The 27,377-nt window shown below is 49.1% G+C and overlaps 2 long non-coding RNA genes across 3 annotated transcripts in view; one reads left to right on the top strand and one right to left on the bottom strand.

The window, feature by feature from the left end:
* Positions 1 to 187: 187 nt before the first annotated feature.
* On the bottom strand, positions 188 to 18,379 carry LOC106840342 (uncharacterized). The gene is made up of 4 exons (XR_001400362.3): positions 18,240 to 18,379; positions 5,169 to 5,350; positions 3,169 to 3,315; positions 188 to 1,120 (listed from the first exon to the last, which is right to left on the bottom strand). It is a non-coding gene; the product is annotated as an uncharacterized lncRNA (long non-coding RNA).
* The window catches only part of LOC123279088 (uncharacterized), a 119,026-nt gene continuing 109,888 nt past the window's right edge, over positions 18,240 to 27,377 (top strand). The window contains exons 1-2 of one of the 2 annotated variants that reach the window (XR_011495684.1): positions 18,240 to 18,378; positions 22,799 to 22,993. This is a non-coding gene — a long non-coding RNA (uncharacterized lncRNA). The remainder of the gene's footprint in view (positions 18,379 to 22,798; positions 22,994 to 27,377) is intronic. The other variant, XR_011495685.1, reaches the window with a different exon arrangement.

The raw sequence follows: 27,377 nt of genomic DNA, 5'->3' as shown, positions 1-27,377 counted from the left end.
AAGATCAATCCTGAAACGTGGCTTCCTAGACACAAAAGGAGCTTTCCCAATCTCACATGGTTCTTGATATCTGCTCCAGGGTGAAGGGAGATGCTGCCTGGTGTAGAGGAGAGGAGATACGGGGCTGCCTTTCTGAGCTTCAGTTTCTGGTCCCGTAAAATGAGGGTGTGTGGCTATCATATTTTCTAAACTTCAGTTTATTCAGGTACTGTTTTCTTGAGTTTTGACAGAGCTTCATTTTTCTTTCAATTGGCTTACTTTTAAAATTTGTCCTCACTGTAAACATACGATCCATAATACATGGGTTTGGTGTGCAAGTCATATATTCTAACGTATATTAAAATAAACTTAACTACTAATTTTCTTTAAGGTTCATCTACGTATCACCTAAAATTACCTTTGTGCTTCCCTCTGAGGAGCTCCGGGCTAGATGACGGCAGCCCCCCCTCCACCCCGCCCCCGCCCCCACCCCATCTCTGCGATGCGGTGATGTGTTACACAGGGGAACTCCTTCCTTTTCCCTTTCTAAGTGGAGGACAAGATTTGCAGAAGCTCCAAATCCCTATTGGGAAAGAGAAAAGGATCTGCATGTTTCACGGATGCTGAAGCCAGATTCGGAGAGGAATGACAAAGTCATCGCTAATTGCAGCCAATTACTCTACCGGGTGGTACTGGTAAGGAAAATGACTTCAAGTCTAGAGTTGTCTTGGAAAGAATTACCATACTGGTAAATAATTTTGACTCGAGTAATTTGTAATGCTAAAATTTTCTACGAGTACTTAGAGAATAAAAGAAAAAAAACCCAATGCCTTCATTAGAGCTTAATAAGGCCGTTTTGTAATTAATAACCCATCAGTCACACCTGTAATTTTGCGTAAGAAGAAGAAACATTACTATATAATTTTTTCTTTTTTCTTTTCTTTTTCTTTTTTAGAAGGGCAGAATTGTTTTCTGTGCTCCCTGGGGCCTGAGAGCATCCACTGGAAGGCGTCCTAGGTTATTCTAATTCGTCGCTTGTCTGAAGGAACAAAAATTCATGAAGGTGGACATGCACATATCTTTTCCTGGCCATGAGAGAGTGGCTGGTTTCTTCTTTTTTCTCTGTGCCCAGTTTCATCATCTGTAAAATGAATACAAAGTGAGATGGCGTGAGGACCATTATGCTTAAGTACTGTATGTGCGTGTATGTATACATATATGTATCTGTAAGCTGCTGCTGTATCTTTAACCTAACAACTGATACTAAATTGCTTGGAATAACTTATTAATTTATCATTTTATTTATTCTTATTCATTAAGTACCTATTAAACACTATCATTCATCATTCAGTCCATCCCTCTGTCTATCCATTGATCTACATTTGTGACAAATGTTTATCAAGTATCATATGCTATATCTTAAGGGAGATACAAAAGAGGTGTAGGAGAGAGTTCCTGCCCTTCATGATCTTGGAATCTGTTTTATCAAAAAGATATTGACAGGTGATAGTTACCTAACAATACAACCTGGCAGGAGCCAATGATATCATAAATGATGCAGAGGGCAAACATTCTAAGAAGTAACTGTTTTAAGAATTCGGAGAAGGGGAGAAAGATCCTGATAGGGTGGTGGGTTCAAAAAAGTATTTGAGGAAGGGGCTAGGAGACTGGGGCCGGGTGTTAAAGGATGAATTGCATTTGGGTTGGCAGAGAAGATAGTAAAGGGTAAGAATTGGGTATTTCAGATAATCAGCTTGGCCATCCACTTGCTGTTGGACTTTTGGCAAATTTTTTGACCTTTCTGGTTCTCAATGTTTTCCTTTGTAAAATGGAGGATTGGTTGCTCCAAAATTTTATGATCCAGTGAAAATCTAGACAGAGGGAAGAGCATGAGTGATTTCATCAGAGAGGCAGGGAAAAGGCTTAATGACCTTGGAAAGACCTTGCCTGATTTGCCCAGAGTGACTGTTCTGCATCAGAAAGAATGGGCTCTGTTTGAACTGAGGGCCACAGCCTGGAGGTTTGATCTGAATTTCCTTTCCCCGGACTGGAAGAAACACAGTCTCACTAGCTTGCCAACAACTGCCTGTGGCAAATTCAGTGCCCTGCTTGATATAGCATTTGGAGGAAATTTTTCCATGAAAACAAAAGTTTTTGCTTAATTATTCAGCACATTCATGCATTTAAAAATCCTGTCCACTCTCTAACTAGCTGTCTTTTTAACAAAGATTCTTGGCTTCCCAGGAGCTGGACCTCCATTGTCTAAGGCTTCCTTATAAAGAACTTGGGGCCAGGCATCGTCCCAGCTGTCCCAGGGCTTAGAGAGAAGCTTCCCCAGGCAGACGGAGGTGTCTAAAGTGTCTTTGCACAGAGATGTGAGGAAGGAACATTCAAACTCCCTAGGGGCTGGTGTAGCAGAGTACAGACAGAGGCGAGACAGTAAGACAAGGTCATTTGACCCGTGTGGATGGTGAATTTTACGGGATCGGAGAAGACTTTCCCCACGCTATCTCTTCATCCAATTTTTATCTATCCATTCATCTAACATCCATTCATCTCTCCATCCATCTAACATATATTTGCTGCTTACTCTGTGTCCCATACTGTTCCAGCTCCTGAGACCCCCATGTATAGAGAAGAATCAGTGTAGGGCAATTTTTTAGGGGAAATTGGGAATTTTCCTCGTGGCCTAGAGGAGACCTTGCAATTTTTGCCTTGCCCAAATTTAATACCTCTGATTTCTTTGAAGCTTTCTGGTCTCATGGCTTTTAGGAGGGTTTGGCTCTGCTGATGGTGATTATCCACCTTGAGGGGAGTCAGACCTCAGCTCCCAGAGGGCAGAACCATGTCCATATTGCTCACTTCATATACATTTCAGCCCAGCACTAGATCAGCAGAAGCCCAATGACTAAAAGATTTGGATGATGAAAATGCTATTTATCAAAACAGCAGCCCACTTAGATGCCAAGTTGCAGTATTTAATGCAGTCACCAGCCTACGTGTGTCCCCTTAACACTCTAGCCTGCTTCCCCAGCCTCCTTGCTGAAGATGCCAGGAACAGCGACATCAAAAGAAAGAGAAAGTGCCTGAAGTTGGAATTGTGAGTCATTCTAGAGCAAAGTCAGGGGGCTGGAAGGGATTGTCACTTTGCCCGTGACCCTGCCAGAGGGTCTTTCCACCACCACTCACCTTTGCTGGGGAGCTGCCATCCAGAGGCGTGGGTTGAATCATGGTGGTGGGGGGGGGGGCGCGGTGTTGAGGAATGGGATTTGCAGCCATCGTCAACCTTGAGTCACAGAAGGTAGTTCAAGCTTACCAACCATTTGATTTCCATAACTGGAATAGAAGATGATGAGAGGATAGCAACATTAAGAAAGCATTTAGGAAGACATCTGATAGGACTTCCTGACTATTAAGGTCCCAAAGAAGACTGAGGAGTTATTAAATTAGCCATGACCTTTGGTTTCTTCATCTCTTAAATGGGGATAAGAATATCTGTCTTGAAGGCATTTATGATAATGGGATTTACAGAGATAATATATATGAAGGCATCTAGCACAGTGGTTGGTATATAATATACAGTTAACACTTGTTGCTTGAATCCAAATCTGAACCTGGAGAGGGCAGGAAAGCTTCTCAAAGAAATTGGCCTCTAAGCTGGACTATGTAAACTCCTCAGAATACTTTGACCAATAGGATGTTGTCTTTCAATGATCTCCCCTCATGGACAGTCTGTCTTGCAAATGGCTCTAGTGATATTGACTTTAAAAATGAAATGATTATCCCGAGCCCCCTTTGGAAACATAAAAAGCATAGTGCAAAGAGATCACTGCCTTCCTCAGATTCCATGATTTGCCCTTGCCAAGAGGCAGGAGGTCTCATGGGTCATTGGCACAGAGCCCTGGACATGAGCTATGGTTTCTGAGGAGGCAGGAGAAAATAAAAGCCCAGCATTTTGTCAATAAGTGTCTCAACTCTCTATTGCTAAGCTTATTCTTTTCAATTCCCCATTCCTTTCTTACGTCAAAAGGAAAGAGGGCAGAGATTCTCCATCCCCACTAAAGACAAAATAGAGAGAATAGACTGACACTACAAAAGTGAGGATATCAGGTAGACTTTGGCAAGAACTTCCAAACAGAAAAGAAGAGATTAAAATTGGAATGGATAGCCAGGGCCAGCCCTAGATTCTTTTTCAGGCATCTCCGAGAATGGGAGTGGCCACCAACTACTGTCTACTAAAGCAGGTGCGTGACAAGATTATCCTGTAAGATTTCTTCCAGATGCGCCAGAGACAAGACTGGGAAGCAGCTGTCATGCTTAACTTAAGAAGCTGCTGAGCGTGGTTGAGGTCAGAGGCAGTTACTTAAAAGGGTACGTTTCATTTCTGCTGCCATTTGGTAAAGGAAGGCACTGGGCTGGAGATTCATTTGACAAGTGGGGTCAGGAAAATGGGAATTGTTGATCCCAGGTGGCCAGAACGCCTCCCAGTGAAGGTAAACAGAAGTGGAGACAGATCAAGAGGTGAAGGATCACTCCATTAGGAGGCTGACAAGGCCAGCTGTCTTCTGGAGTGTCTGGAGGGAGGGATGCGTGCGTGTTTGGCCTCAGGCTCAGGATGAGGGGGGTGAGGGACAAAGGACAAGAGCAGCAGGATGAAGGAAGGGATCCCAGCAAGAGTGAGCAAGGGGCATCTCTAACCCAAGCAGACGTTATTTCTGCTTGAAGCATGGATGCTGCTTGCTTTGGGCAGGTATGCCTTGTGCTGCAATTGTGCCAAATGGAGTTGAGTGGTTGGCTAAAAAAAACTCCACTTACTCATTTGCATGTGGTTTTTGCATCTCATCTGCATACTATTTACTTAATGTCATATGCATACAACTTCCCAGCTCTTGCTTATACTCCTCCCCAACCCCCACCGAGCTCCTTCATCTCCTTCATTTCTCAACACCTCTGCCTCCATGTTTTTTTTTCTCCCCAGTTTGTGATTTTCTTCCTCCAAAGTTGTAAAAGGAGCAGATTTTGGAGTTGGGTAGACTTGCACTCCAATCTAGCCTTCTCCGTTTACCTATCTTCTGAGCTTCAGCAAATCTATAATCTCTCTTACTCTCATCTGTAAAATGGGAACAATATCACCTTCATCTCAGAGTTGTTGCAAAGAATAAATTAAATAAAGTAGGCAAAAAACCCACCTGGCCCAGCAGCAGGAACTCGACGAGATAGACCACTTCTGTTCCCAGCTCTCTCCTGATGCCTTCCACATCAATTCAGGAAAACTTTGTGGCTCTTGGGTCCCTACTTGGTGTTTTCCTTGGAACTGATGGATAAGCTTGTTGTCTCTTCAAATTCTCCTCTTTTTGGTCATGTGTCCAAGCTGCATTTAGAGCCAGGGCAAAGGGAGAAGAAACAGTGTCAGCACCAACTGTTCCTTTCTGGTATCTTCCAGTGTCCTCTAACCGAGGGCTGCTCTCCTCCATCTTCCCCGGCACCCAAAGCCCAAGAATGCCCTGGTTGCTAATACCTGGGCGGACTTGCTTCCTCTGCAGCCTTTCTCCCAGGCCTCACATCAGCCTGATCCCCAAAGCCTGGGGCGCATCCCCAAATCCCTGGCTTCTCTGGTGTCCCCGACAAGGCCACATGTCTCAGACTGCCAGAGATGCCTGGGTCAGCTTCCGAGAATCCCTTGTCTCTTTATCCAAACAGCATCCTGGCTTCTCTGAGGCATTAGCTGCAGGGTTTATATTTGAGAGACACACAGTGAGGAGGAAACTGTTAAATCTCATTCTGCATCCTGAACAGCCACTTTTGTGAAACTCTCCTTGCATCTCCTCATCACTTTCACTCAGCCATTTTTGTTTTCTCTTTTCCTCTGAAGCAAGGGTGAGGAGCTATCTTATAAAATAAGAATAGAGGCCGGCCCCATGGTGTAGCAGTTAAGTTAGGTGCACTCTACTTTAAGTTAGGTGCACTCTACTTCAGCAGCCCGGGGTTCGCGGGTTTGGATCCTGGGTGTGGATGTACACCACTCGTCAGCCATGCTGTGGCAGTGACTCACATATAAAAGGGAGGAAGATTGGCACAGATGTTAGCTCAGGGCTAATCTTCCTCAGCAAAAAATAAGAAGAATAAGAATAGGTAATACTCAAATAGCATGTCCTATGTGCCACATAATATTCTAAGCACTCTATGCATATTACCTCATAATCCTCAGGACAATCCTATGGAGTAGCTCTCAATATTTTCCCCATTTTAAAGACGATAGGAAGAAGTCAAACAACTTGTCCAAGGTCTCAGAGCTAAGCAGAGTAGAGCCAGGATTCTAATCTGGACACTCAGCTGCAAAGTCCATTATCTTGACCATTTCTCACTGTGGGTCAACATAGGGGAGGTGTGCATAGGACAAAAAGCAATTATTCTTGATGTTTTCCAATTTGGGGGTAAGAAAGAGCAGACTTTTGTCATAGTAAGTAGGATTAGGTGAGACATCACGTACAACTTCCTGTTTCAAAGAATTAAGGGCCATATCATACGTATGGGATACCCTGGTACCAAATAGTGGCTCTCTTAGGGTCTGCAAAAACCATGTGTCTCGAAGCATGGAGAAGTAGTGACTATTGAGTGAGAAGTTGGGTCAGGGAGAGAATTAAGGGCTGCAGAAAGGTGACCAGAGAATCAATGGCTGGATTAATCAATACTTATTGGGTATTCTGTGGAAGGTACTTCAACCAGAATTTGCTGAGAATCTCTTCTGTGCAAGGCCCTGTGCTAGGCACCAAGGGAGGATGGGCCGGGACACTTCCTTGGGTGCTTTCCAGATTCGGAAGACCAGAAAGCCTCGTTTGGGCTGACTCTATGGCCTTTACTTTGTTCTCTTGGTCCTGCCATCACACGCTCCAGATCTCTGTCTATACTTGCTCAGTCTCAAGAGCCCCTGCCACTGGGCTGGGACTGCCCACCAGCTCCGGACTCACTCCAGACTCACTCCTGGAAGTCCTCCCTAAGGGTTTGCCGGGAACCATGTCCCAGATCAGCAGGTCTGTGAAGACTTCTTCCACTTCCCTCCAAGGACTCCTCTGAGCCTGCCTTGTTGGTTCCCAGGAGGATGGAGTGTCAGTTCTTTCTAATCCCATCATCCGGTCATAAGTTTACAGGGGAGTCATTCATTCACTTAGCCTTTGGGTCACATGCTCTACAAACACTTATTAATAGTCTCACATGTGACAAACCCTGTGCTGAAGTCCAAGGATACAGAGATCAAAGAGTTCTGTACGCTCCCGCTCCCAAGGGCCTACTGTTAGCTGGGGAAACAGACAACTTCAGAACAGGTTGCACCATAGCCCCAGATCCATCCTGGCCTAGGGGGACAACCTAGAAAATCTGTCCCTTGATCAGGGTCCCTCACCAATCCTGTATTTTTAGTATGGCTACATTTGCCGTCCATCCTACCAATTAATTAATCAAGTGCATTTTATTTTATATTCTGGGAGTTTGGGTGTTTTGAAGGCAAAAATGCAAATATATGCAAATCAGCACACAAATTTATGCAAAGACAACATGGAAATGTGTCCCCAGATTTCCTGGGAAAGAAATCTGGAGGTCTCCGCCAGTCCCTCAGCAGGCTGCCTGTCCCCAGGCCTGTCCTATCTTCCCTTTTGTTTGGGTTCTTAATCTACGCCGGGCTCCCTGCCTGGCCACTCTGAGGTCGGTAATGCAGGTGGGCAGGTAGCAGCCTGACCATCCATTATCCGGGAACCTCTCAGCTTCCGGAGCCACTAGAAAACTCTCTTACTCCCTGTAATCGGCTTTCATCTGAAACAATCAAGAGATTTCCTACCACTTTCCCCTATGACCAGGTCTCGTAAAGCACCCAGATGCTGAGTTTCAGGCTTGGAGCTTGGCTTGACGAAGAGACTTAATGGAGGAGGTTGGCGTTGTCTGCCTATTGTTATTGAAAAATAAATCCAAACCCTTTTATTGACCATCTTCTGTGTGCATAGTCTTGGTTTCCCCAAGAGCTGGGAGATGACGGTTAGGGCTGGGAGAGGTGAGGGTTGGGAGGACTGCAGAGACTCCGCGGCTTTGCAAGGTAAGACTGCCCAGCAGGTGTCACCGTGATAAACAGCCTGTCACCCGTGCTGGACAGAAAACCTCATGGAAGCAGCGTGGTGGGAGGAGGGCCTGTGAGGGCAGAGGCTGACGGGGACAGCACGAAAAGAGGATCAGCCACGTCCACTTGCAGAGTGTCATTGGGTAGTCTGGCTTTGCAGCGTCAGAGAGCAACGGGAGCCTGAGAACACCGGCTCAGGGCAGCCAGGGTTGGAAAGGACAGTGGGAGGGAGGGCTGGCCTGAGGGCTGAGCCGGCTACCTGCTCACGTTCCCACCTCTCACCAGGAGAGCGAGAACTTGGCACTATGTCTAGGTCTTTGCTTAAGCGCACACAGGCTCACGTGCCATCAACTTCCCAAGCATGGCCAGACCCTCACGAGAATGTGTGAGCTGAAGGCGGCCTGAAGGGCTGGATTTAGGCTGAATGTGAAGAACTTCCGGAGGGTGGGTGTCGTGAGACACTAGAGCAGGTGATTAAGAGAGGATGTGAGATCTCCTTCCCTTGGAGAGCCTTTGAAACAAATTCAAAACCCATTTGCTGTGTGGGAGAGGAGGCACGGTTCTGTCTGGAGGCAGGGGGATGGGCTGGATGACATGTCCAAGTTCAAGAAGACTAAGGATAGACCTACCCAAGTAGAGTGTCAGATTGCCTGCCCTTGTGTGGTCAGGCCCGCAGACGCAGAGCAGAGTCCTTCTCACTCTCTTTCCCTCTCTCCTTCCGATGACAGTCTCAACAGACCAGTGGGTCAAACCATCCCCTCCAGGATGAACTGGAGCTCTGTTTCATCCTGTCACTCATGTCCTCTCCCTTCTCTGTGTGGAGGCAGAGCTTCTCTCATCTCTGGGGAAGCTCCCCTCCAGGCCAGGAGTGCTGGGCAGCCTCGTTGCCATTCCGGCCAGAGCCAGGAGCTCAGCCCTCCGGAGGGGCACAGGGCAGCATTCTGGCAAGCAAGCATGTCAGAGCGGCTCTGGCGTTTCCCTAGAACAATTCAAATTGCTTTTTTTACACCTCACTGCACTATGCCAACCCTGATTCACATTATTTGTGCACTCGCTAAGTGTACATTATCTGATCCGTCACCCTGTAAAACGCTGCAAGAGGAATCCGTGGCTCCTGTCTGCTGGTGACTGCGGGTCAGGCACAGAAGTCTCTGTACAAATATTTTTGCAAAATGGGAAGGAAGGAATAAACCCAATGCCATCAACAACAATAGCGCAGCATGGCCGTGGGCTGAGAGAGAAAGTCCACGTCTCCTGCCCCAGTAACTCAGACTCTCCTGGAAAAGACAGCTCAACCAGAAAGCCCCAGAACCTTTTCTTTCCATGGCCTCCTTTCTGTGTCACATTATTTAACAGGAAAAGACAAGCAGGAGGGGAAACAAGTCCTTGAACCCAACTATGCAGATTTCCTCTGACTGGAGCTAACGGGTCTGGAGAGAGCTGGAGGAAAGAGGTAGAGAGGGGGTGGGCATCTGAGAGAGAGCAAGAGGGACAACACTCTCTGTCTTGTGAATATCTCAGCTTCTCTGCGGGTGACTGGGGCTCCCTGTCCTGCTCAGCCCAAGGTACTCTGAAAATTGATCACAGACCCTGGAATCCTTCCATTCTGGGTCAGCTGGGAGCTTTGCTAACTGGCTGCCAGGTTCCCCCACTAATCCCTCGAGTTAGCTTATTTCTAGGAAGCCCAAATGTTCTAGAGTTATTAGAAAATCGATGGATTCCTACTTTTGACCAGACATTTTCCCACCTTTATCTCTTGTACAATCTGTGTAAATGGGACACTTTCATGTTCTTGGAGATCTGGCTCTGTCCTAAGTGGTCCCTGGAACTTTGACAATTCATCCCGTTGAAGATCAGGGTCTTATTCTAAATGGGAACAGCTAGGATCTTCTGTAGGTTGAATGAGAGCTCTTGCCCAAATTTGAAAGTGGGTCCCTCTCTCTGCAGAGGGAGCCTCAGGTCCATCTTCGTATTCAGACAAAGGACTTTCTGTGCGGGAGTCCAGGTCTCCTGCACCACCTCAGCCCTGAGTTTAATTCACTGCGTGCGTACGGCGAGCACACAGGGCGCGTGAGCCCATCCCAGGGCTTGTGGGATGGAGGGAGCAGAACAACAAAAAGAGCTGGTCCCTGCCCTGGGGTTGCTTGTGATCCGGTTGGTTGACAAATCGCTACCTTCCCCAGCTGCTCCTGATTGGGCTCCAGCCGCGGGGCTCCTGAAGGGCATTTCACAGCGAAGCCCAGGGGTTGCCCAGCTGAGAACCACGTTTCCTTTCTTTTGGCAGGAGCCAGCAGCTGCCACATGGGAGCTCACATCTCAGTGAAAACAAGAAATCTGATGCCTCACTGACAACTCATTTTCTCAACCTTCATTCGGCGAAAGGCGACTTTGTGTTCCAGCTGCCATATTGTAGCCGCAACCCCTGATGCACCATCAATTAAAAACGGCAATAATTATGCATGGGAAAAAAGCCACAGATAATAGGCTTCCATTAGATTAAGTAGTTATATGAATAAAAAAAATAAAACCTATACTTCGGCTAATTAAACCCACTCACCATCTGATTAAGATGTGTTGTGAGACCATGGAAAAGTACCAGCCACTAACTGTAAGTAATCCGGCACAGATGGGAATTAACAGTATATTCCCTGGCATGGCGATAATGGATCTCCATAGAGGTTAATCAGAATCATTAATAAGCATTGACAGGATGGACAGGACCAAACAGCTGGTGCCTGATGTTGGGGTCAGGGCAGGCCATGCTCCTGATAAAAATGGCTTCTCAATTCCTTCCACTCCACCTACTGGGATCTGGCTGAGGACAGATAGATGTGCTGACCTTTGGAGACGCCATCAGTGGACTGGACATTCTACTAAAGTTCCCGACCTGCTCTCTGGGCTCAAGTGAGCAGAGGAGGAATTGTGACCAAACCAAAGAGCCTGGAGTTAGGACCCGTGCTGCACTGCCTTGCAGGGGTCTCTGTGCCAGACCACGGCGCTTCAAGGGGAACTAGGAACCAAAGTGGTGGGTGCCTACTACTTAGAGCTGCGCCCTCCTGGAGGTGGGGCTGGGGTTACCGTGGGAAGCAGGCCGCTAGCCCAGCACAGGCACCAGACTGAGGCAGGTTGATATAGCCCAGGGCTGCTGTCTTGGGGGCTGAGAATCAAGGGCAAACCCCAGGAGTAACACCTGGGCGAAGCAGCTGTGGGGAGAAAGATGAGTGTGTACACTGCATGCAGAGGGAAACCGGGATCTGAGGGGTAGGAGCTGCCTGGTCGACAAAGTGTGTCCAATGCCCATGTAGCAGCTCCTCCGGAGCAGGCTCTGTCCTTCCGAGCAGCTGCGAGGAGAGCACCCGGGCCTTGCCTTCTAATTACCACTAATTGGGTAAATGCTGAGACGCACTCTCTCTCCCTTCCCCTTCACTCTCTCCCCCCACAAAGGCAACCGAGAGATACAGAGAGGTCAAAAAGAGACTTTTCCAAATGGAGACAGGCAAGGATGACATGGCGTGAATACCAAGCAGCCACTGCCGAAGAGAAGGGAGAGAAGCGAGGCTTCGGGGATGTGGCAGCTTCTAGGGAGGCACCGAGAGAGGAGAGGGAAGAAACGGGCCAAGCAGCGGGGGCAAGGAATGGGTAACAAGTCACTCGCCCAGTCTGGCTTCCTCTCTCCTCCCCTTTGGAGCTGCAAGGATGTCTTGTTAGGCGGGAAGTACTGTAATCTTCTTCTGAGGGCTTGCTCCTCGCGGGAGTCCTTGACTCCGGATCCTTGAACTCCTGGGTCTCTGTTTATGGGGTCTGTTCTTCTGCTAGTCTGGATGCGAGGGTAGGGGCCTTGGCTTGCTCAGGCTAGGAGCAGGGTCAACGCACTGTGAACATCAATAGGGAGCCTCAGGGTACAAACAAAAACACTTTTCCTCTCCCTCAGGCTGTGGGTGGGAGCCATGCCTTATGCCTGAGACAGGCCAAGAAGCTTACCGATTTTAGGTTTGAGGTAATAAGTTAGTTTCAAAAACAGTCTTGTGTTTGTCTTCATCTTTATTTTTAATAAGGACCCCTTCTTTATCTTCCCCATAGCTTCGTAAAGCCGGGAGGTGAAAACAGAGCAGCCATCCCATTTTACGGGCAGAAAAACTGAGGCCACCAGTGAAGTGGCTGGGTACCTGTTCGTGTCTACCTCAGAGCCAGGACAAGAATCAAGTGTCTGAACCTGAACTCACAGGCCATCTACTAATAATTTGTAATGTTCAGAAAAATATTGCTTTGGTTTTAAGTTATGCAAGGAAAACATGCTTATTTTAAAAAAAATTATTCAAATAGTACAGAAGGGTTCAAAGTAAAAAGTAAAAGTCCCCGAGCCCACTCTTTCATCTCCTAGGTCCATTAGTTATCCTCTGAGAAATCTCCCGCGTCTGTACAAGCGTGCATGCTTATCTCTATATTTTCCTCTTTGCCACAAATTCAAAAAATATCTTAACACTGTATTACGACTTTACTTTTTCATTTGTCTATTACACTTTTATTATTCTTTACAGTTTACAAAGGGCTTTCGCTCTCACATTAACCCATCGAGGTAAGTGGGATGGGCATTACGGTCCCCGGTTTTCAGACAAGGAGACAGATTCAGGGAAGTTAAGTCATTTGCCTCCTGTCAGGCAGCCATTTATTGCGGGAGGCAGAACTCAAGCCTGAGTTTTCTGGATTCTGGCCACAATAATAAGAAGACCAAAGACTGAAACGGGACTTCATCATAAGATAGTAAACCCTTTGCGTGCCCCTTGCTGAGCGCCAGGGACTTCTCTACATGCATCGTATCTGTTACCTCATTGAATTCCTCTGACTGCATGAGATAAGCTCTCTTATTACCATTCTCAGTTCACAGATGAGGAAACCAAGTCACAGAGAGCTTAAATAACCTGCTCAGGGTCACAATGCCAGGAACTAGTGGTGCTGGGGTCCAAACTCCAGAATTTGCCTCTGGCGTCCATGTTCTTACTTCTATACCACACTGTCAACACTCTGTGCCAGGCACTGCTAGCCACTCTTTATATATGGTAGCTCCTTTAATCCTCATGACAATCCCGTATCAAGTACTAATAACAGCATTGGCCCACCGGATGTCTCCACCAAAGTCCCAAGCTCAGAAGTCATTGAGAGTTAGTGCCACGCCGGGCGATCCCAGGCACAGAGCATCAGATCTGAATTCAGGAAGGAAAGCTGGACGGTGAGTCGTAGCTCAGCCACCAGTGGTCTACACAACCTCTCTGTGCAGTGTTCCTCATCTGTGACTCTGAAATAAGGCCTACTTTACCTGGTGGCCATTAACTGTCAAAGTGCTCTTTAAACTAGAGTGATCTGAAGAAACGCTTGCTCCTGGTATCGCCCTTCCCTATTTAGGCAGCTAAAAGATGGTGCTGTCTTCACAAAACACTTGCAGCTGATCTTGCCAATTCTGGGTCTATGGGGTCCGCCCATCTACCCAGGACACTTTGCTGTTTGCCAGCCTCGGCCGCCCAGTATGCCTGTAAAAGCTAAGAATACCTTATAAAACTGCTGTAAGGTTTTATGAGCTCTCTTTCCTTCCAGGGACCAATCTCGGTGCTGTGAATCATACCAGCGTCTGCATGTGGGGGGCCAGGAGGAGGAGAGCAGATGGGATGGGGAGAGGCGGCTTCGTAGGGTATTTGGAGTAGCAGGACTGTGCTGCCTCAAAAGGGCTCCAGCTCTGGGTGACCTTCACCTCCCACCTTGGTTGGGCCATTTAGTCTGGCCCAAGAGACAAGAAGGGAAAAGAAAAAGGAAAGGGGGGCGGGGGGAGATGTAGTGGTTCAGTGCAAAAGTTCGGAATCAAGCAGACCTTGGTACATGTCTCCCCTCCTCCATTTTCTAGTTATGTGACTAGGCAGGTCACCTAACCTTTCTCAGCCTTAATTTCTTTCTTTTTTTTTTTTTTTGAGGAAGATTAGCCCTGAGCTAACTACTGCCAATCCTCCTCTTTTTGCTGAGGAAGACTAGCCCTGAGCTAACATCCGTGCCCATGTTCCTCCACTTTATATGTGGGACGCCTGCCACGGCGTGGCTTGCCAAATGGTGCCATGCCTGCACCCAGAATCCGAACTGGCGAACCCTGGGCCGCCAAAGTGGAACGTGCAAACTTAACCACTGTGCCATTGGGCCGGCCCCCTGAACCTTAATTTTATCAGTTGTAAAATGAGAATAATGAGAGTACTAAGCTTACAGTTGTTCAAATGAGATAAATGGAACAAAGTGATCAATACATGTTAAATATCATTATTATTATTTGCACAGTGTTTAGTAAGTAGTAAGTGTCCATTAAATATTTTCTGAATGAATGAATGAAGAAATGCACAAAATGAAATAGTTGAAGAAGAGGAAAAAGGGAAGAAGGGAAAGAAAGTCTAGCTCCCACGTCACTGCCTGCATGGAAGCTTCTCTTGCCCTCTCCAGCTGCCGTTTTCCTCACCCCCAGATTGAGGGGTTGAGATCAGTGTGCCTTCAAGGTCTCTCCCAGCTCTCCCATTTGAAGACTCTTGATTCATTAATTCATTCCTTTACCCATGATGTACTGAGCATCGACTACCTGCTAAGTAATGTTCTAGTTACTGTGAACAACACGCACGAAACCCTTGCCCTCGTGACACTCGCTTTCCAGGGGTGGCAGAGGTGAAACGCACACACAGAAAGCATGATGAAGAAATCAATCAGCTAGAAGTCATTCTGTGGTATGGGGAACTGGAAAGCTGGGGGAGGGGGATGGTGAATGCTGGGAGGAGGGTCTTACAGTTTTAAGTGGGGGTGGGGGGGGTCAGGGTAGGTCTCCAATGATACGCTCCCTTGGGGCAAAGACTTAAAGAAGCTGAAGAAGGGAATCATGCTGATATCTGGAAAAGTCTAGGTAGAGGGAATAGCCAGTGCAAAGGCCCTGAGGTGGGAGATTGGCAAGGCAGAAGAATAGCAAGGAGCCCCCAACCCCATACTTGTTGAAAAAGAGAGTAGAATACAAAATGCATTTTCCTCTGGTGACCAGAAGAGGACTCCAGCTGTGGTCCACCATCCCTCTTCCTGACCTGTGCCCCCTTTCTTCCTGTCCCAGTCTCCCTATGTCCCATCTCCTGCCTGAGAATGCATGGTATGGAATAATTTAAATGTCATCAATTCGTCTGCTGGGTAGAAATGAAACACCAAACCTTCGGTCATGGAGGAGAGCTGAGGAGCAGCTGCTGATCAGGCATCTTAACCTGGAGGGGAGAAGCAGGGGAGAAGGTGGCCAGGGCTGGGCGAGAGCAAGGAAGGCCAGCTGCTCTGGCTGGGGCCAAATTTCAGGGCTGGCATCTACTTAACTCTGCCTTGAGGTGGGAAGAGCACAGGGCTGGGAGTCAGGACACCTGGTTCTAGCCATGAGCCTGCCGCAGCACACTGTGAAAGCTTGCTCAAGGTATTTCACTCTTGACCTCCGTTTCCTCTTTATAGTTTGGGGGTGCTGAATTTGGAGACATCTAATATTCTCCACGTCTAGTGGCCATTTGTCTGTCTTTCCCACCAGACTATAGCTTCCTAGAAGGGTAAGTCTGATTCATGGATAATCCTCAGCATCCACATCACAGGGACCATGTCTGATGAACAAATGGAGGGCTTGGTCTTAGGAAAACTGAGTCCCTACAGCCTGGGGCCTCTGTCAGGCAGGCCTGTAGCAGGAGATGGTCCCAAGCTTGAGCCCTTCGCCTGCTCTGGCCTCAGAGAGCCTGCTTGGCTGATCATTCCCTTCCGCCACTGGGACCTTCAGTCAAGGGGTGGTGGATGGGAAGGGTCAGTTTGTTTACTTTTCATTAACTTCTCTCAAGTGGGCTGACTGTAGGGGAAGAGGATGCTGGGATCTGGTTCCATGGGTGGACTGGCCCAAGGTCAGCCTCTTCCTCTGAGAGGCCCTCTTAGGCCAGTTCACCCTTTCTCTTCTTCACTCATCCTCAGGTCAAAGCCATGCCTCCTCGAAGGCCTCCCAGCCCCCAGTCCTGGGAGTCTCCAGCCCTGCTCTGGTCTCCCTTGGAGGCTGGCTGCCCTAATGAAGGGAATCCATGTTCCTGCATGCATCCCCACGCTGCTCCAGAGTCGGGCCCGGCCAGCTGCACGCAAGGCCCAGTAATTGCCCTGCAATTGATCTGTGGATGGTAATTCTGAAGCAGCCATCCGTGCTCTGTGGGGGAGCGAGTGGTGGGGATGTGGTGATCATGGAGGAACGGCCTTGACTGCTAAGGAGTCTCCAGGAAGTTGCAGTGGTCCTTAGCTCTGTATGGCACAGCCGGGTTCTTGGGGATGGAGCCTCTGAATCTCCATGCTCCCCAGCCTGTGGCAGCAGAGAGGATGGGGAAGAAGGTGGAGGGGGGGGAATCTCACCCCTTATCCTAATTGGCTGACTAGGGGGGAGTGGGAGTATAGGAAGTGGACTCTATATCCAGGACCTGCCAGTGCCTCTTCCCATCAAGGAGCTGAGGCATCGCTGGTGACCCGAAAGTGACATTTCAGGCTGGCGCGCCAAGTGAAGTCCCTTCCCGTGGGAAAACAGCTCTAGATGACTGGGTCACATCCAAGAGGAGAGAGTGCCTGAGCTATTGACTTAAAAAAATAATGAGTGCAGAGAAGATCATGACACCTATCTTCTGCATCTTACTTACATGTCCTCAGTCCATGCAGAGAAATCCTGTAAGCCTCAGCTCCTCTCCCCAAGAAAGGCTGGGAGACAGGTGCAAAGACGCTGGGCCTGGAGCCGGGGGTGTTCCAGAGACAACTTGTGAGAGCTCTGGGGAGTTCCCTCCATCCTCCAGGTCTTGGTTAGCTCATTCAAAAATGGGGATTCTGATCGGGAACAGGGTACGTGAGAGAATCACGTGAGAAAGCCGATGGGAAAATGCTTTCTAAACCATAAAGCACTGACAAAAGTTGGGTTCCCTTTCAGCAGTGCACTTTTACCAGTAAGCAGCATTTCGAAAAGTGATTTATCATACAAACAAGTCTTTTCTACCTGGGTCACAGAAGCCCACCATAGTCTCTGCCCCCAAAAGACAATGAGGGCTTAGAGGGTTGGAACTGCCCCCTACTGCCCTCCCAACACCAGCTCACCCTCGTCTCCCCTACACCTTCCAGATCCTAAGACCTTGGACAAGTGGCTTAACCCCCATGGGTCTCACCCCTCTTCAGCCCTGTGAGCTCTGGCATGTAATTCACCGGAAGATGCATTCTTGCCATCTTCTGCCACCCGTCTCCTCCACTCCATTTTTTCTTATCCTGTCTTAAACTTTCTCTTCTCCTCTCTGGGGGACGCTCATTTGCCTCCCTGCATCTTTTCTTTGCTACCCTCATCCACACACCCCTTTCCTCGTATTCTTCGGTCTTTCTGGGTTTTAGCGGAAGAAAGATCTGTGTCCTTCCCCAAGAGATGTCCCTGAGAATTCTTTAAGTGGCTGGGAGGGGAAAAAGATCTCATGTATTTTTGGTAGCAGAGATAATCAGATAATTGTGCAATTAGCAGTAATTTTATCCCTCCTGTAATTTCCTTTTAACAAAAGCCCCCTTTAAAAAAAAATAAGAGGGACTTCTTTTTTTCCCTTGTTGTTGTTTTGTCTGGAGTGTCTGTCATCAGGAATTTGGTCCGACACCCACGCGCTGCGCGAGGAAGCGAGGGGGAGGGGAAAGATGCGGGAGGTAGAACTCCTGGGGGAGAGAATCTGCCAAACGGCCGCCGCTCTCCTCGCGCCCAGCCGAGCACAGGCGGAGGGAGGGGACCGAACCAGTGGGGGCTACTCTGGTCTCCAGAGACCGTCTCTGGTCTCTACAGCGACTCCCCCTGACTGCCCCCAACCTGGTGCCCAGGGCCGCTGGGGAGGGACACTGGGGAAAGACACCAGAGGCTGGGAGGGTGCAGCTGGGCTCACGCGGGGCTTGGTAAGCGGGAGGGAGGCCTTCCTGTTCCACGTCGCAGCTGGGGTGCAGGGGCCAGCACTCCGGGTCCACCGGCCGGGCTCGGTCCCCCCGGGCCCAGGACAGGGCTCGGCCCCACACTCGCCCCCCACCCCCCGCCTCGTGGGCTGGGGCACAGACGAGGGGGAAACACCCCCAAGGCCTTGTGCCACGTAATTACCAAATTCGCGGCGATTTCCTCTCCTCCCCCCGGGGCAGTGCCTGCTGCGTGTCCCCCGATTCGGGCCCGGTTGTACAATCAGCGCCAGGTAACCTGCGGGGACCCGTAATTGCTCTGGAGTTGCCTGGGACGTTGCAAGGTAAGCACGCGCGGCGCTGCTCCGCGGCCCCGGGTGCACGCGCGCCTGGCGCCCGCCCTCTCGGCCCCAGGCCGGGACCCGCGGAAGCGGGGGCTGCGGGGCGCTGCGCAGAGCCAGGTGGGGAGAGCTCGGAGGCCGCGGAGCTGACGCAGCAGCTTTGCGCTGATGGGGCGGGGGTGGGGGACGCTAGTGAGGACAGGAGCGACTTGTGGCAGGAGAGAGGCCACCTCCCCGTGTCCCTGGGGAAGAGGGCCTTAGGGGCCATGGGATACTCCTGTCCCTTCCCTCCGGTGGAGAGGCGCCTCATTGATGAGCCTTGTCATCATCCTTCAAGTGTAATTTTTTTAAATTGCAAAAATCTTACAGAGCTATTAACCTCAAAAGAGTTTAACATATGGCAGACCGAGTCTCCCTCTTACCCTAATTATAAGGCTTGCAGTAATGGGGCTGTCTTTTAAGTTACAGCTGCTGCGCTTTTGGCTTTCGCTAACATTACATCCTATTAAAGAGCTACATTAAATGCATGCAAATTGCCAGAGCGACCGCGCTCTCCCGACCAATGAGGGGGACGGATTGCAGCCCAGGCGGCGATATCGAGGGTCAGACTCACCCTGCTGCGAGCGCCATATGATCTATCAATCAAACGCCTCTCATTAATTAACTAATTCATTAAATATCTTTATATATGAAGGCCCGGCCAGGCGGAACATTGTGTTGACAGGGACATCCCGTCAGCACTTAGCCTGGCGCGCTCCCCTCCCCTCCCTCACAAATCGTCCGATGACTAAGAGAGGTCAACTTCCCAGTGTCTGCAGGGGAGAGAAGCAACCACTGTGCCCGAGCCCACCCCTAGGGGCGCCCTCCTTGGTCTTGCCTGCATGACCCGCCTCTGTCCCGCCTGCTCCTGGGGAGCCTGCCCTCTGCTCACCACGGTATCCTTGTAATGGGCGGTGCGTGGGTCGGGTGCCTCCGCTTCCCTTGCACTCCTGGAGGGCTGGGACTGGACAGGATCTTGCTCATCTTGTACCCCCAGGGCCTAGCACAGGGCCCAACGTGTGGCAGACAGTCTAAATGTCTGTGGAATAAAGGAAGATGTGCTCTCCTGGAGCACTTTTCTCTCTCCAGTAACCCCAGCCCCAGAGGCCTTCCTTTGCAATGCTCTTCTGGTAGACTTAGCTCTCCAGGGAGAAGAGAACAGTGACGTGAGCTGATGGCATCCCTGGAGAGTCATGGAGGAGGGATGGCTTAATGGTGGTACTGGAGGAGGGGCAGGGGTGAGGGGAGAAAGGAACTTTCGAAGTTCAGAGCTGGGAAGCCGTGTAGCCACAATACTCAGGCTCTGAGGCAAACACAACAATGAAGCTATGTCATTCTATGAACAACAGAGACATTTTTGGAATAGACGGGGGCTTCCTTAGTCATTTGTATATATACATGCAGATATATATTTGTTGTATATACAAACAGACATATATGTGTATATGTATACACACACGTATATTTGTTGAGCAACTGTTATATAATCGTTCCTTTCCTATATTATCTCATTTAATGTTGACAACTTTGCCAGGTGATTATTTTTCCTTCCGGGCTATAGGAGAAGAAATAGAGACTCAGAAAGTGTAACTTATGCAAGGACAAGTGGCAGAGCCAGAATTCAGACTGGGCTTGCCAGATCCAAGACCAGTGTCTACTGCTATGGTAGCATGTGAAAAAATGATGCTTGAAGCTCAGGGGATGTACTGCTCTCCTGGTCCCCTGCTGTCCCCTTTTGTTCACACACTTGTCTTTCTCTCCTTGTTTTGCAGCAGCTGTTGTCCCCACTGCCTTCTCCACAGGGCTGGTAGGTCTTTGCTCTATGTTTGGAAACATGGAGCTCACAGCACACCCCATGGTCGAGGCTGCCGGCTCTTGACTGTGCTTAGAATAGCTTAGAGTGATTTTCCACCTCGGGTGGGCAAAGCCAGCTGTCTTAGAGCAGAGTGGCTGCAAACACTGGGCCCTGAGCAGCAGGAGGACAAGGAATGGAGATGGGATGGGTACCTCCAAGCCAGCTTCTGGAGAACACCCCTCTACCAGGCTCTGGCTCCTGTCAGAGGGCAGTCACAGGTGAGGGATGCAGGTCAAAAATAAAGAGAACCTATGCAGGTGTTAATCTTGGTTTCTACTGTCCAGCTCATGCCAGTTCCGAGTCCACCCAGATGAAGTGAGGCATGCAGGCAAACTTCCAAAGCCTGGGAATTCCTGGAAAAACACATGGCCAGATCCTTTTATACTCCCTCTCTCCCTGCCTGCTCCCTCCCACTGCCTCTCTTGCCCTTTGAGACATGGGGCTGATGGACTTTGGCTGTTAGCACCTGTGATGTTGGGCACCAACCTCACCATGGGCCTCTATAGCTTCCTCCGGCCCCCTCGGTTCCCAAGAACAGTTTTGGAATGGGGCATGCTGTGCTAATGGGGGTTAATGGTAACCTCGGAATCAATTTTCCCTCCCAGAAGAAAATTCTCCCGGCTTAGGCTGCACAGACTGTAATAGTGAAAATGGCTCTAGATTTGAAAAATTGGCACGTTGTAGTCCAACAAGGCAATTTTTGAATTGTTCCATGCAGCTGTGTGCCTCTGGATGCTATGCTGCTTGTGTCCTAAAGCTACAGGATGGAGAGCACTTTCCAACCAAAAACAGCTCTGAGGTGGTTTTTTCTTCTCCCACCCCAGCCTGAATTTGTTTTTTTTGTTCACCTGCCGAAAATCCTTGGAGCTTTGGCTTCTGGCTTAGTAGCTATCAGAACTATTGGACAAGGAGAGATGTTGTGGCTGTCTGCAGAAGCTCACTCCTGAGGGCAAGGGGCCCAGGAAAGAGGGTTTTCTGAAGACCATGAGTCTACACAGGCTGCAGGGAGAGCTGAAACAGCTCAGGAACACAGCTCCCACCAGCTTTTCCTGGCCACTGTCAAAGCTGGGCCTTTCTTGGACAGAATGATGAGAACCCAGAAGAGGAAATGTCTGTGATCCTGTGCAGGACACTTGATTTTGGTGAGCTGTGTTTCCGCTATTATAAGATGCAAACCATTTTGTCTTGTTTTTATAAACAGTAAAATGCAAAGCAAGGCATCTTAGAATAAAAATATATGATGTGTATTTCAAGTAATAGAACCACAGAATGGGAGATTGGTAAGGCCAATTTACCAATTACGGAAAAAGGCCTTATTGTACAGATGGGGAAATGGAGGTTGCCCAAGGTCACACTTCTGGTTGGTGGAGAAGAGCTTGCTTTCACTATGTGGTGCTCCAGGCTTGTTGGATCATGATCCAAGTGGCCAGGGAAAGCCATCGTTCCCTTTCTCTGTTCCTGTGGCCCCAGCTTATTTCCCCTTCTGTGAGCCCTCTTAATGGTGGGCCTTATTTGGTGACTCAAGATTAGAGCCATATAAAGTGTTGAAAGGGAGACATGGAATCAGTGCTGAACTGGGACTTGACCTGCTAACTGGTCTTCTGCTGCCCGCCTTGCTCCCCTCCTGTCCATTTCCCACGTGCATCCTGTGATCCCTAGCGTGCCCATCAATCACCTCATTCCCTTACTCCTCCGGATGCGGTCTGGGGTCCTTTCTGTGGCTCACCATGTGATTCAGGATGTGACCTGTGCCTACTTCTCTAGCATCAGGCCACAACCATTTGCCTTCCTCCCTTCTCCACCCCCTCATGCCCAGTTATCCTGTTATACTGACATTTTGTTCATTTCCTTGAATGCATCTTGTCCTCCTTCTCCTTGGCATTTCTTGTTTGCCTTTGCACAATTACTCCCTCCTCCTAGAAGTCTGTGTCTGCCCCACCCTGTCCCCCTCATTCTCACTTCTTTCACCTGGCCAGCTTCAACTCATCCTTTGGTCTCGGCTGAGACACTGGTTTCTCTTCACCGAGCCCCACAGTCTGGATTAGGTGCCCTTCTGTGGACTGCTGAGGCACCCAGTACTTCCCCTGGCCTGTCGCTACTTGGTCGTGCAATTGCCTGTTGACCAGTTTGAACCTTCCATTAGAACATGCGCTTCAGGAGGGCAGGGCTGTGTCGTGATCACTGTTTCACCCCCAGCACCCTGAAGACTGCCCGGCTCATGACAGGCACCCCGTGAGTAGTTGAATGACTTCTATAAAAATGATGCTGCTTCTGTTATAACGAATCACAACGGCTGATATTTATTGAGTGCTTTCATGTGCCAGAAACTATGCTGAGCGCTTTCTGTGCATCATCTCGTTTCTATTGGTTCTTGTATGAACTGAATGAGGCGAGAGACAAGGATTCTAATTCTGGCTCTGCCACCAGCTGACTGTGTGATTTTCAGCGATTACCATGGTTTCCTCATCTTCAGAATAAAGGAGAGAGAAAGGGGCCGACCAAACTTAATTTCTCGGTTCTTTTTCCTAGGCGAAGAGGGAGTCCAGAGTCAGTCTGTGCGGCCTGGGGGAATCAACCCTTAGGATTCAGAGAACCGGCAGACACAGAGGGTCAACTTTCTAGTCCGGGAGCAGGAGGAGAGGGATATCGCCGAGAGGCTGGGCAGGGCAGCGGGTTGCTCTCCCATGCTGCGGTACAGCTTCCTAATAGAGAAGCCCGCTGCTGGTGAGTCATTAACGCTGGTCGCCTCGCCGTCACCTCGGGCATTGTCTGATTTAAGTGTAATAGCTTGTTTGGTGGATTTTGCCTTCTATAGAAATCCCCCCAAGAGTGAAGTGCTGCATTCAGCCGGGAGAGCACAGGCCTTTGTGCGCTGATGGCCTGGCCTCGGCTGAACGTGTTTGGAGTTGGTTATCAAAGGGGAGGATAAATTAGAGCGCAGGGCTGAAAAGAGAGGAAGAGGGGGCCCTTTCATGAGCAGGGCTGAGCACTTAGGCAGCTGACTTGGGGCTGGGAAGCCCCAAGGCTGATCCTCTTGCCTTTTGGCACCAGTAGGGTTCCAGGCAGGCCTGGCTGTACCCTGGCAGAGCCCAAACTCTGAGATCCGACCGGGCCCTGGGGGGCAGGAGGAGAGTGGCCAGTGAAGTTCAGAACAGAGTGGCCTCCAGTGCCTGGAGGAGGGCTGCTGGGGTCTGGAGGACTCAGCACTTTCCGTCCTTGTCCCAGTCTCCCTTTCAACCTGGCTTAGATCGTTGCACACAAGCCTGAAGCCCACACCCTGGGTTTATTGAAATCACGTTCTAGTGATGCTGAAGGCTCCAAGGGCCTCTTTAGTCTTGTGGACACCGTTCAGAGACTTGGGCCCTTCTCTTTATTGACCCTACCCCGATCTGTTGCCCTCCAGCCCCCCAGTGCACACTTAGAAGCTGGCTCTCAGGACAGTTTTATGGAGCGTGCTCATCAGCCAGGAACGTGTAACTCCCAAAAATAAGAGATCCTGGGCATTCGCCCCTCTCCATGGACTCAGCTTCTAATGTCTGGATTCAGAGGCCAAGCTGGGCACAGCTGTCAGCTGAGCCTCAGGCAGGGCTCCCTACATAACAAATTGTGCCGAGTGCCCAGTGTTTTCCTGCAAGAATGCCTCCCCCTGTTTCTCAGTGAGGCTTCCCCCCACATCGATGTCCCTGGGCCCCTCCTTGACAGCTTCTTACCATGTGAGAGCTCCATCGACAAGGTTATTCCTCAAGGAACCAGACGCTCACCTTTGGTTCCCCTGTTAGGGACAACAGCATCTTAGGTACGTATTATTTTCCAGCTGGAAGGAACCTGAGACAAGCTGAAGATCGAATAGGTCTCTATGGGGTTGCAGATATGTATATATATATATTTTTTTTTAAGATTGGCACCTGAGCTAACAACTGTTGCCAATCCTATTAAGATTATGATAGTTTACAACCTTGTGAAATTTCAGTTGTACATTATTGTTAGTCATGTTGTGGGTACACCACTTCACCCTTTGTGCCCTCCCCCCCACCCCCCTTTCCCCTGGTAACCACCGATCAGATCTCCTTGTCTATATCTTAACTTCCACCTATGAGTGGAATCATACAGAGTTCGTCTTTCTCTGTCTGGCTTATTTCACTTAACATGATACCCTCAAGGTCCATCCATGTTGTTGTGAATGGGACGATTTTGTCCTTTTTTTATGGCTGAGTAGTATTCCATTGTGTATATATACCATATCTTCTTTATCCAATCATCAGTTGATGGGCACTTAGGTTGGTTCCACATCTTGGCTATTGTAAATAGTGCTGCGATGAACATAGGGGTACATGGGACTTTTGGAATTGCTGATTTCAGGTTCTTAGGATAGATACCCAGTAGTGGGATGGCTGGGTCATAAGGTATTTCTATTTTTAACTTTTTGAGAAATCTCCATACTGCTTTCCATAGTGGCTGCACTAGTTTGCACTCCCACCAACAGTGTATGAGGGTTCCTTTTTCTCCACAACCTCTCCAACATTTGTCACTGTTGGTTTTGGGTATTTTTGGCATTCTAACAGGTGTAAGGTGATATCTTAGTGTAGTTTTGATTTGGGGTTGCATATATTTTAAAGAATTGTCTGAAAGTTATGACCCCTCACCCCAGCAAAACACACACATTCTCATGCATGCAAAAATTGACCTGCCGTTGCAGGGTGCTTACACCCTTCTTTTCTGTATACATCCTTCCCTGGCTATATGTTTGTTTCTTTTTTTTCTTTTCCTCCTCAAAGGCCCCTGGTACATAGTTGTATATTTTTAGTTGTGGGTGCTTCTAGTTGTGGCATGTAGGATACCGCCTCAGTGTGGCCTGACGAGCAGTGCCATGTCTGCGCCCAGGATCCGAACTGGCGAAACCCTGGGCCACCGAAGCAGAGCATGCAAACTTAACCACTCAGCCACGGGTCCGGCCCCCTGGCTGCACACCTGAATCGTCTGAGAGCTTTTATAAAATTCTGAGGTCTGGGCCTTACATACAGACACTGATTTAATTGGTCCAGGGTAGGGTCTGGGCATGAGTGTTTTTTGTCTAAAACACTCTAGGAGATTCGAATGCAGCCAGGATTGAGAATCATTGCCCTAGGACCTCTTAGACTCCCCCCAGATTAAGAACGCCGGCTGTGGACAGTCAGTGCCTATACAGAGAGGCGCGTAGGAAGGCACACGCTGGGGTAGATGCAGGGAGCGGGTTGACACCACGGGCAGACTTCTCATTTTGCCCACTGCGTTTAAAATCCTTTCCTTCTTTCCTCACTCCTGGAGGGGTGCTTCCTCGGTGTTCACTTAAAAGAATTTAAGCACACCACAGTGGGAGGGGATCCTGGTTGCCTTGATGTGCTTCTGTCATTTCAAGGAGCTCAATAAAAATTTAGTTTCGGTGTTCGCTCCATTGCAACTTCCGCGTAGAGGTCTTGTGTTGCAAACCAGGTTTCTCTTTTCATCTGGTCACCCCCGGGGAAATTGTGTATTTGAAATTCAAACAATATTTGGGCAAAAAGAATTTCTCATTATATGCGGTGGGGAAGGCCAATGAGAGGAAAGCGGGGAGGAATGATTGAGTGGCATTTCTATTTGCCAGTTTGACTTTTCCACCAGTGGCAGTCGTGCTTTGGGGGCTGCCAGAGAACTTCAGCCTCCTGGTGTTGACTGGAAATGCCAGACCCCTGGCAAAAATAATGTGGAGGGGAAAAATGTGAGGGAGCTAGAAGGCGATCGGAAGAGTCATTGTGACCTCAAGCTAATATCGTTGGTAACCATGAGTGTAAGATGCGGAACGAATTCTGTGTTTTGCACAAGTTCTCTCTATGGAGGTTGCTTCAGTTTTAGGCTCTCAAGGTTGAAGGTAACTCAAAAATCATCTGGCCCTACTTTCTTTGGCAGGTGAATCGCCTCTCACACTGGTCAAGCATTGAAAGAAATTGATACAAAAAACATTTATTGAGCCCCAAGAATGCTTGGCACTTGGAAGGTGTGTAGGGGAATTCAGAGACCGTCAGGTCAACCCCGCCCCTAAGTAACTTACACTTTGCGGAGGATCCGAATGAACGGCTGAAATGTCAGGGAGACGTGGTCAGTGCTGGAGGGTGGGGAGCGGAGGGGAAGAACATGAACCCCGACTGAGAGTCCTTCAGGACCCGGGTGCTTTTCCCAAATTACTTCTTTTAATCTCTTGAAAATGAGTACCATTCTCAGCACCCCCTTTGTACGGCGTCAGTGGGAGCACTTTAACCCCGTATGTCCCAGGCCAGTCCTCCCGCCCCGTTACAATCTGCTTTCCTAAGAGGGGTTCAAGAAGGGCGAAGACTGGCTTCAGGCGGGGGTGGGGATGAGAAGGGAGGGATTGGGGCAGGGGGAAATGGGGCGACAGAAGGTACACGGAAAACAAACAGACCCGGGCTGGAGAGTGCTTGGGGGAAGAAAAGGGAGTGACTGGGGCTGGAAGGCGGGGTTAGAGGATGATAGAGTAGGAAGGTGGGTCAGCACAGGTTTGGGATGGCATGGAAGGTAAGGAGGTGGGATTTGTGGTGGGATAGATAGGGAGAAGCCCCTAGAAGTTATTGGGGAGAGAGGGCATATAATGTGATCATTGCTACTCTTGACTTAGGCGTGAGGGTGGAGGTGTTGAGTCCTGGCTCTATCCTTTCCTAGCTATGGAGGTAATTTTGGGCAGATTATTTAATCTCTCTGTATCTCAGGTCCCTCTTCTGAAAAGTGGGAATGATGAAGAGTACTTGCCTCATGGAGTTGTTGTAAGGATCAAATAAGTAATATATGGAGTGCTTAGAATAACGCCTGAACCTAGGAAGCTCTTCATAAGTGTTGGATACAATTTTCTCCCTTTGGGAATTTCATTCTGATAATGGTGGATCGAGCAGTCTTGAGCGGGGAGAGAGAGAAGGCCCAGGTGTTAATTAGGAGGCTCTTGTTGTAGTCTGGGCGAGAGTGTCTAAGGCCTTCACCTCGAGTGGTCCCGATGGAGTGTAGAGGGGAGAGAGGCACCGGGAGGTGGCCCCAGTGTTACTCTGCTTCTAATTAGTGGTGGGTGCATTCAGGAGTCACTCGAGAC

This window comes from Equus asinus, chromosome 20, assembly GCF_041296235.1.
Source record: "Equus asinus isolate D_3611 breed Donkey chromosome 20, EquAss-T2T_v2, whole genome shotgun sequence".
Taxonomy (NCBI): domain Eukaryota; kingdom Metazoa; phylum Chordata; class Mammalia; order Perissodactyla; family Equidae; genus Equus; species Equus asinus.
Note: the sequence above shows the minus strand (reverse complement) of the source record. Positions and strands in the feature narration are given on the sequence as shown.